This window comes from Heloderma suspectum, chromosome 2, assembly GCF_057233095.1.
Source record: "Heloderma suspectum isolate Gila_16-S chromosome 2, 16-S_ref, whole genome shotgun sequence".
In the NCBI taxonomy this organism is placed as follows: domain Eukaryota; kingdom Metazoa; phylum Chordata; class Lepidosauria; order Squamata; family Helodermatidae; genus Heloderma; species Heloderma suspectum.
The window spans coordinates 248209259-248219510 of NC_139459.1; positions in this window are offsets into that span (position 1 = coordinate 248209259).

A 10252-nucleotide genomic window follows, 5' to 3' on the forward strand; every position below is an offset into this window, starting at 1 on the left:
TGAAGTACTTTGGCCACATAATGAGAAGACAGGATACCCTGGAGAAGATGCTGATGCTAGGGAAAGTGGAAGGCAAAAGGAAGAGGAGCTGACCAAGGGCAAGATGGATGAATGATATTCTGGAGGTGACGGACTCCAGCTTGGGGGAGCTGGGGGTGGCGACGGCCAACAGGAAGCTCTGATGTGGGCTGGTCCATGAAGTCACGAAGAGTCAGAACCAACTGAACAAATAAACAACAAACTAGACTGGGCCTTAAATCCCAGGTAAGAAAGAGCCAAATGCTCAGTTTCATTCACTAAAAAGGAAGCACAAGCATAACAGTCAAAGCAGAGGGCCGTCTCTATGGGGCATCCTGAGTTTGGAGTGCCCTCCCAAAGGGGATGCAATTGGCACTGACAGACTTTGTTTTTCTTTTTCAGTGCCGGATTAAAACATTTATTTTTGCCCAGGCATTTTAACAGTTTAGAATTTTAAAAAATATTTTATTTTTTCACTGAATTCATCACTGCGTTTTTGTTTGGCTTGCTGGTTGAAGAGTTGTTGTTATAACTGGTCTTTCACTGTCTGATTGTATGGTTTTTATAGTGATTTGGGGGGCTTTGTTTTAATGTTCTGGACACCACCCTGGGATCCCTTCTGAACAAAGGGCAGTTTACTCATTTTAGAAACAAACAAATAAAACATTCCAGAAAAATGCCCTGAGAAATCCTGATGTAATGGCCATCTTTAAAACGGATAGTTGGCCAGTACTAGATTGGAGACCACCTGGGAGGCTTAAGGACACTACTCTAATCGGCTTTAAAAATGAGCATGATTAGAACTTCAGTAAATGTAATAAGATTGAAATATTTGTAAATTAGGGCTTTTTGTACTATTTAAAAACATCTTCATCTTTCCCTAGAACAATGTAAAACTTTTTTTAAAAAATAGTACAATGTGCTTCCATTGAATAAAATCCTCTGCTGTAAAGGGGGGAAGGGGGGAAGATGGGTAGAAAAATAAGAAAAAGGCCACATTAGACATTACCCTTCCCTCTGGCTATCACTGCTTTTCCCCCAACTGCTGCTGAAGCAGGAGACAAAATGTGGCATGGTGTTCTACCTTCTCTGAACAATCAATTACATGAGCTAGAGGAGGGATCAGCAGGAAACAGTTTTCTTGGAGCATCTGCCATGGGTCTTCATTCTTGTTAAACAGCAACCTTCTTTTTTTAAAGCAAGGTGTGCATTTGCGGGGATAGTGGATCCAGACAGTATGCATGGCCTCCCAAAATACCTACTTTACACCCCCATCCTGTGCATGTTCAGTGGGATTTACTTCCAAGTAAATGCGCATAGGACTGTAGCCATGCAGTGCAATCATACACATATTTACTCAGAAGTAAGTCCCACTATGTTCAGTGGGGCTTACTTTCTTGTGTTTAGGATTGCAGCCTTATTGCTAGGTCTATTCTCTATTGCTCTCACTATATCATAACATTTTAAACTGCTGCTCGTTTTATTTTGATTTATATGTTTAAATTAAAGCAGCATTTTAAAATGATCCTTTCTAACTTGTTAGCTGCTTTCTTTTTAAAATCATTTAAAATTATTGTTGTTGCCATTTCTAAATTATTTTATTTCATTTTTGTTATATGTTTTATCACTGGTTTGGTTGTATTTGTTTTTCTTATATATATATCACCCTGAGAGCTTCAGCTACAGGGTGACTCATAAATTGAATGAATGAGTGATATAATATGATATGATATGATATGATATGATAATCAGTGTCTTGCCTTAAACAACAAAAGAGTACTATAACACCTGCATTTTGCAGACAAGAGCCTTCTTCCTCAGAGATACAGTACTCTGTCCTTGTGTTCAGTGGGCATCCACTGGAAGTCATAGCTAAGGCCGAAAAAGCCTTAGGAATAAGAGAGCAAATGCAAAGGAAATGACAAATGGAATCTTGCCCGGACAAATGGAATCTTGCCTGGCTTAGACCGGGATGTACGTTCTTGCATTATCCCAGCTGAACAAACTTTCACCTGCTCCAGCAGCTCTGGGCCTTGTACCCACCAGGAGCACTATGCAACTTAACTAGGAATGCTCTTGCTTAGCTTGTCTTTCCCTAAAGGACAAGTCCCTCCAGCTGGCACAGAACGGTCTCCTCAGCCTGACCCCTCCATTACTACACCATACCCTGACATATAATTATTTAGTGTTTGTTTATTATTTGTTGTCAATAGATAACAATCAACAACACCCTCATAGCATGAGAACTAAAACCCTGGGCTAAAACAAGTATACCGAAATCACATAAAAAACATTATATCCTGCCAGAGAGGTCCACAACAATTTGCCAAATTGTTACTAACTCAGGTCCCCTTATAAGGGACCCTTGGAATGGAATGGGCGTGACTGAAACTTTGGTTCACAAGTAGGCCTGCCTTTCCTTGAGGGCAGAGGGTTTTTGCTGCCTGGAGTCTGAGGGCGCCTTCAAACCGGGCTTTTATCCTGTGTTTGAGATTGCTCCTTCACGGACTTTTGTGGGCTCTTTACATGACGCCATAGCCCTGCCCTGACCCTCCTGCACTAAATGCCCTTTGTTCTGTTTTTAAATCGATCACAGATAATGAGCTATCAAATTACCTCACTGTGTTCCCCTTCAGTTTCCTCCATGAAAAGAGTAAAAGCAGCAAGAAGAGGAGTGAGATCAATGAAAGAAAATAGAAGACTCAGATACGGGGAGAAGGAGGGGGGAAGCGGGTGTAAAGGGAGTCAGTTGTGATCCTGCATTTAAAACGGAAGCAGAAACTCCCGTTTTAAATGCAGGATTTTAGGCTGGTGTACTGATGCCCTGATATGCAGTCAGTTATGCTAACAAAGCTGTGGTCAAGTTGTAGAACCATGGACCAGTATGAGAAGAAGTTACAGTGTTTGTTACTCCTCACAGCCAGCAGCTCCCTGAGTCAAGAGTGTTCCCCTGTACTTTGATAAGGCGTAAGGTTACATCAGCCCCGCAAACAATGGAAAACTGTCCTTGCAGGTTTCTCCCTCCTGGATTACCTACCCCTGCAACATGTCATTCACCAATCCAGAACCAAATCTTCCAGTTGGCAACTAGGGAGAAGGGAAAAGGGCCAATCAAAAAGCAGAAAAATTAGGGGAGAGTGGATCAAAAAGCAAGTGCACCCTACAAGAGGGAATTTGTTCACTTCTTTCTTTTGTTTTTTTTCTTTTTGCATAGTTCTGGGTTTTTGCTAACAAATTTTTGCTAGTTTGCGGGCATTTGGGCCATAGTTTGCACATTTGCCTTCTTTTGGAGACAACAAAGAATTCCTTACTTTTACCATGTCCCTTCTTCAGTTTTTAAGGCTGCAGCTGAACTTGTTTCTGAACTTGCTTTTGAGGGCTAGATGTTTGGCTCTTGAGTAACTTGGAACAGATTCAGTTTTTCCCCACTATTTTGTTTTACTCACTGGTTCAGCTTTCACCACCCTTTTTAATTTTAAAACATTTTCTTCACTTCCTTGTGGAGTCCTACATCTTGGACCCTGGGAAAGGTCTCCAATTTTCCTCTGGGTCTACAAATGCCTGTTCCTCAGATTTCTGCTTGAGGTAGGTACCTATAAGTTTTCTTTTCATTTCCCCTTTCTTTATTCCTAAAGGTTGAACTACAGTGCTGTATAGTTGTATGGTTGGAAGCTTTAAACATTGCATTTAACTGGTCTGGACTGGTGGGAGTTTAAGGGCACAATCCTATCTGAAAACAGAGGCTGCCAACAATCCTATGCAGGGGGGCTAGGGCACAGAGGGGATCCACGGAGGGCAAAGACAGGACTTCATTTTTGCAAATGACTGAGAACACTGCAGGGTTGACTAGATTCTGTTTCTTGGAAATTTTTATTCCTCTGTCAGGTTTTGTCCTTTTCCCTGCTGTCATTAAATAGCTCTAGCACAGTAGAAGTGGGAACAGTAACAAAATGTTTCAGTTTGTTCCTGTTCAGGGTCCCAGTCAGCCCGTCTTTCATGCCTACTGAGCATACTGGGGTATCTGTTCTCCCCTCCCAGGAGTATTTTCCCTAAAGATTTTTCTACTTCTGCAAACCTTGGGATTCCCCCAAGCCCGCTGATATGGTCCTCTTGTGTGTGGATAGTACCATTTTGGTTGCATAAGGATTTGTTTATTTATTTTATTAAGTTTTTTAATCGCCCATCTGGCCGGTCACCCAGCCACTCTGGGCAATGTACAACAGTTTAAAACAATAAAATTCCACATTAAAACATCGTATTTCTAAAACACCCTAACCCACCCCAAATGCCTGCCTGAACAACCACATTTTTAATGTGTGGCAGAAGCTCACTAAAGAGGGGGCATGGCGGAGTTCCCTAAGGAGGGAGTTCCACAGAGTGGGGGCCACCACAGAGAAGGCCCTCTCCCTCATCCTCACCAGCCTAGCTGTTCTGGCTGATGGGACAGAGAAAAGGCCATCAGAGGCTGTTCTTGTTGAGCAGCCTGTCTGGTGTTGCTGGAGGCAGTCCTTGAGATAGGCGGGGCTGGAACCATATAGGGTTTTAAAGGTCAAAACCAACACCTTGAATTTGGCTCAGAAAACAAGTGGTAACCAGTGCAACTCCTTCAGCACCGGAGTAATCTGATCATGCTGGTGGCTGCCTTTAATCAGGGGAGCCACTGCGTTCTGCAGCAGCTGCAGCTTCCAAACCATCTTCAAGGGTAACCCCACGTAGAGTGCATTACAGTAGTCTAGACGAGACGAGACCAGGGCATGTACTACCTATGGGAGCAGAAGGTTGGGAAGGTAGGGGCGCAGCCGCCATATCAGATGGATCCATCTGGGGGCTCTTAAACTGCTGCTCAAGTCTGACACTCTCGTGGCTGGGGTGGGGTTGGGTGAGGTGGGGGACGATTGGCCACTTCACTTTTTCTCTACCTCACTTATCTTATTGGATTGTTGGGAGATGAAAATGCCACTCCAGGCTCCTTGGAGGAAAGGAGGAGGGATATTGATGTATAATTTTAAAAAATTTGTATTAAATGTTTAGGTAATTTTTTCTACCCCAAAGGGTCCTCAGAACAGATGCAAACATAAATAAATAAATTAATAAAAATATAATTTTAAGATCAGCAAACATTAATCAATAAACATAAGGGGCCAGAGCAACAGAAGAAAACCCTGCAGCCTCAACAAAACCAATAGGGGTGACAACTAACCAATACTGAAGGCATGTTAAACTAAGACAGTCTTTACTAATCCATATAGGGTAAGAACTTTATTAGGCCACCTCAAACATCACAAAAAATGTGCAAGCTTTCAATTTCTTCATCAGGCAAGATGTCATAAAAAGCAGGTTGCTGGGGGTGGGGGGTGGGTAAGGGGCAGAGGGGCGGGACGGGGGAAGGCTGATTGTTATTGTAGTCAGTCTGTCTGGATGGCCAGAATTTTAAGATGATACAGAGGAGGAGGAGCTGCAGACATTCAAATTGGGCTCTGCCAGGTGATGCGATGGTTTCAGGTTTCAGTGCCCCTAGGACTACTGGGAAGAAGGCAATTGTAGATCCTCCATTTTTAAAAATATAACATTTAGCTGTTAACTCAAAACTGTCTCCACACTAGCTGACCTATATAGGTTCCTTGGTTGGTTGAAAACTGATCAGCTACGCAATATATATATATATATATATATATATATATATATAGTCCCGATAGTGACTATAGTGATATAGTGATCCCCTTCATGGATCACTGCCTTGTTGTGGCGAAGGGGCTTGCGTAACTCAGTGAAGCCATAAGCTATGCCGTGCAGGGCCACCCAAGACGGACAGGTCATGGCAGAGAGTTCTGACAAAATGTGGTCCACTGGAGAAGGAAATGGCAACCCACTCCAGTATTCTTGCCAAGAAAACCCCATGGAACGTATCACAAGGCTAAAAGGGATGACGCCGGAAGATGAGCCCCTCAGGTCGGAAGGTGTCCAATATGCTACTGGGGAAGAGCAGAGGGTATTTCCAAGTAGCGCCAGAAAGAGTGAAGCGGCTGGGCCAAACCCGAAAGGACACTCAGCTGTGGATGTGTCTGGCGGTGAAAAGAAAATCCGATGCTGTAAAGAACAATATTGTTTAGGAACCTGGAATGTCAGATCAATGAATCAAGGTAAGCTGGAGGTGGTCAAACATGAGATGGCAAGATTGAACATCGACATCTTGGGAATCAGCGAACTAAAATGGACAGGCATGGGCGAATTTAATTCAGGTGACCATCATATCTACTATTGTGGGCAAGAATCCCTTAGAAGAAATGGAGTAGCAGTCATAGTCAACAAAAGGGTGGGAAAAGCAGTACTGGGGTACAATCTTAAAAATGATAGAATGATCTCAGTACGAATCCAAGGCAAACCATTCAACATCACAGTAATTCAAGTCTATGCCCCAACCACTGAGGCCGAAGAAGCTGAGGTTGATCGGTTCTATGAAGACCTACAACACCTTCTAGAACTAACACCAAAAAAAGATGTCCTCTTCATCATAGGGGATTGGAATGCTAAAGTAGGAAGTCAAGAAATCACCGGGATAACAGGCAGGCATGGCCTTGGTGTACAAAATGAAGCAGGACAAAAGCTAATAGAGTTTTGCCAAGAGAACATGCTGATCATAGCAAACACTCTTTTCCAACAGCACAAGAGGCGACTCTACACATGGACGTCACCAGATGGTCAATATCGAAATCAGATTGATTATGTCCTTTGCAGCCAAAGATGGAGAAGCTCCATACAGTCAGTAAAAACAAGACCTGGAGCTGACTGTGGCTCAGATCATGAGCTGCTTCTTGCAAAATTTCGGCTTAAATTGAAGAACGTCGGGAAAACCACTAAACCTTTCAGGTATGACCTAAATCATATCCCTGATGAATATACAGTGGAGGTGAGGAATAGATTTCAGGGATTAGACCTGATAGACAGAGTGCCTGAGGAACTATGGACGGAGGTCCGTAACATTGTTCAGGAGGCAGCAACGAAATCCATCCCAAAGAAAAAGAAATGCAAGAAAGCCAAGTGGCTGTCTGATGAGGCTTTACAAGTAGCTGAGGAAAGAAGGGAAGCGAAAAGCAAGGGAGAAAGGGGAAGATATACCCAACTGAATGCAGAGTTCCAGAGAATAGCAAGGAGAGACAAGAAGGCCTTCTTAAATGAACAATGCAAAGAAATCGAGGAAAACAACAGAATGGGAAAGACTAGAGATCTCTTCAAGAAAATTGGAGATCTCAAGGGAACGTTTTGTGCAAAGACGGGCATGATAAAGGACAAAGAAGGCAGGGACCTAACAGAAGCAGATGAGATTAAGAAGAGGTGGCAAGAATACACAGAAGAACTATACAGGAAAGATCTGAATGTCCCTGATAGCCATGATAGTGCGGTCACTGAACTTGAGCCGGACATCCTCGAGAGTGAAGTCAAGTGGGCCTTAGGAAGCATTACTAACAACAAAGCTAGCGGAGATGACAGTATTCCAGCCGAGCTATTTAAAATCCTAAACGATGATGCTGTTAAAGTGCTGCATTCAATATGCCAACAAATCTGGAACACTCAACAATGGCCGCAAGACTGGAAAAGGTCAGTTTACATTCCAATTCCAAAGAAGGGCAACGCCAAAGAGTGTTCAAACTACCGCACCATTGCGCTCATTTCACATGCCAGCAAGGTGATGCTCAAAATCCTGCAAGCTAGGCTTCAGCAGTATGCGAACCGAGAACTACCGGAAGTACAAGCTGGGTTTCGAAGAGGCAGAGGAACTAGAGATCAAATCGCCAACATTCGCTGCATCATGGAGAAAGCAAGAGAATTCCAGAAAAACGTCTATTTCTGCTTCATTGACTACGCTAAAGCCTTTGATTGTGTGGATCACAACAAACTGTGGCAAATTCTGAAAGTGATGGGAGTACCAGACCACCTTACCTGTCTCCTGAGAAACCTGTACGAGGGTCAAGAAGCAACAGTCAGAACCAGACATGGAACAACCGATTGGTTCAAAATTGGGAAAGGAGTACGACAAGGCTGCATATTGTCACCCTGCTTATTTAACTTATATGCAGAGTACATCATGAGAAATGCTGGGTTGGATGAATCAGAGGTCGGAATTAAGATTGCCGGGAGAATTATCAACAACCTCCGATATGCAGACGATACCACCCTAATGGCAGAAAGCGAAGAGGATCTCAAGAGCCTCTTGTTGAGGGTGAAAGAGGAGAGTGCAAAAGCTGGTTTGAAACTCAACATTAAAAAAACTAAGATCATGGCATCTGGCCCCATCACTTCCTGGCATATAGAAGGGGAAGAAATGGAAGCAGTGACAGATTTTACTTTCTTGGGCTCCAAGATCACCGCAGACGGTGACTGTAGCCATGAAATTAAAAGACGCTTGCTCCTTGGGAGGAAAGCTATGGCCAACCTAGACAGCATAGTAAGAAGCAGAGACATCACCTTGCCGACAAAGGTCCGTCTAATCAAAGCTATGGTTTTCCCAGTAGTAATGTATGGCTGTGAGAGCTGGACTATAAGGAAGGCTGAGCGCCGAAGAATTGATGCTTTCGAACTGTGGTGCTGGAGAAGACTCTTACGAGTCCCCTGGACTGCAAGGAGGTCAAATCAGTCCATCCTAAAGGAAATCAACCCTGAGTGCTCATTGGAAGGACAGATAATGAAGCTGAAGCTCCAATATTTTGGCCACCTAATGCGAAGAGAAAACTCCCTGGAAAAGACCCTGATGCTGGGAAAGACTGAAGGCAAAAGGAGAAGGGGACGGCAGAGGATGAGATGGCTAGATAGCATCACGGATGCAATGAATATGAACTTGAGCACACTCCGGGAGAGAGCGCAGGACAGGAAGGCCTGGCGTGCTATGGTCCATGGGGTCACGAAGAGTCGGACACGACTGAACGACTGAACAACAACAATAGTCCCGATAGAAGCTAAATTGGGTAGTTTTACCCATCTGAAGATCAATGAGGAAGGGCCAAGAGAAGCTTCCTGCGGGGGGGGGGGGGGAGTAATTCCATAGTCCAGGCGCGGCAAGCAAGACTTCCTTCCAACTGGACTTGAGCAGCCTTTTTCTCCCTCCAGAGCCTCTGTTTCCCACTGTGGGAAACATTTGGATGTATCTGTGGCTGAAGTTGTGGCCCAGCTTCTCAGGCTTAACATTTGCAGGGCTTGCAGCACGGAGATGGGTTCCCACCATATTCACACATAGAGCGGATGAAGTTACATTGGAACCAGCCCCTCCCACCAATTGCCCTTTTGGTGGAATCCCTCCCATACACAAACAAACATTGCACTGCCTGCCTTGGAAGCCCTGGAGCAGAATTGGGAGACATTTGCCTTTGCTAGAGGCCAGGGCTGCTTCACACAGGGAGGCCCATTGCTTCGCCTCTCCTCCACGGCTGACTTAGCTCCAGGGTTGAGCCCTGGAGGTTTTCAGGTTTTCGTATGGGGGCTTGCCCAGTCCTGGAACATAGGAGATGATAGCTGTGAGCATATGAAGAAGGTCTTTCCACAGAACAATCACAGCCAACAGCCAGGCATCTAGGGAGGGAGGGTGTAACCTTGATATTTTCACCAGCTGTATTGTTGTTTTGGTTGTTATCTTATTGTTGTTTGGGGGTTTTGTGACTGCCAAGCATCCCAAGGGTATTTGTCAGGTGGGTGGTATATGAATCTAATAAATATGATATAATCAAAATTGTGTGTGTGTGTGCGCGCGCATGTGTGAGTGTGTGTGATTTTCGAAGGAACAGGCTGCCATTTTCTGCTGAGCTGCCTTCATCACCACCCTGCCCCCTCCACCTGCCCCCAATTTTTATAAAGTGAGCACTTCTTTTAATTTTAGAAGGGCTTCTGTGCCATTAGCATTTGTTTGTTTCTGATATTTAAAGGCCACCCCATAACAAAATTTCACAGAGCTGCTTGCTGAATAAAAACAACCAAGTTAAAATCAGCAGTAAAAATTAGTAATACAATAAAATGTGATCCAGCATTAAAAACAAACTCCAGACTGAAATCAACAGCACACAGTGGAAAACTAAAACTCACATACAGTGCAATCCTATCCATATCTACTCAGAAAATATCTACTTTAGTTTAATTAGACTTGTTCCCAGGTATATGCATATAGTGTTGTGGCTTTACAAGGCCTAGGAAAACATCATCTCTAGAAAAAAAAAAGTGTCCAACCTATATATGAACTCCCCCTTAATCT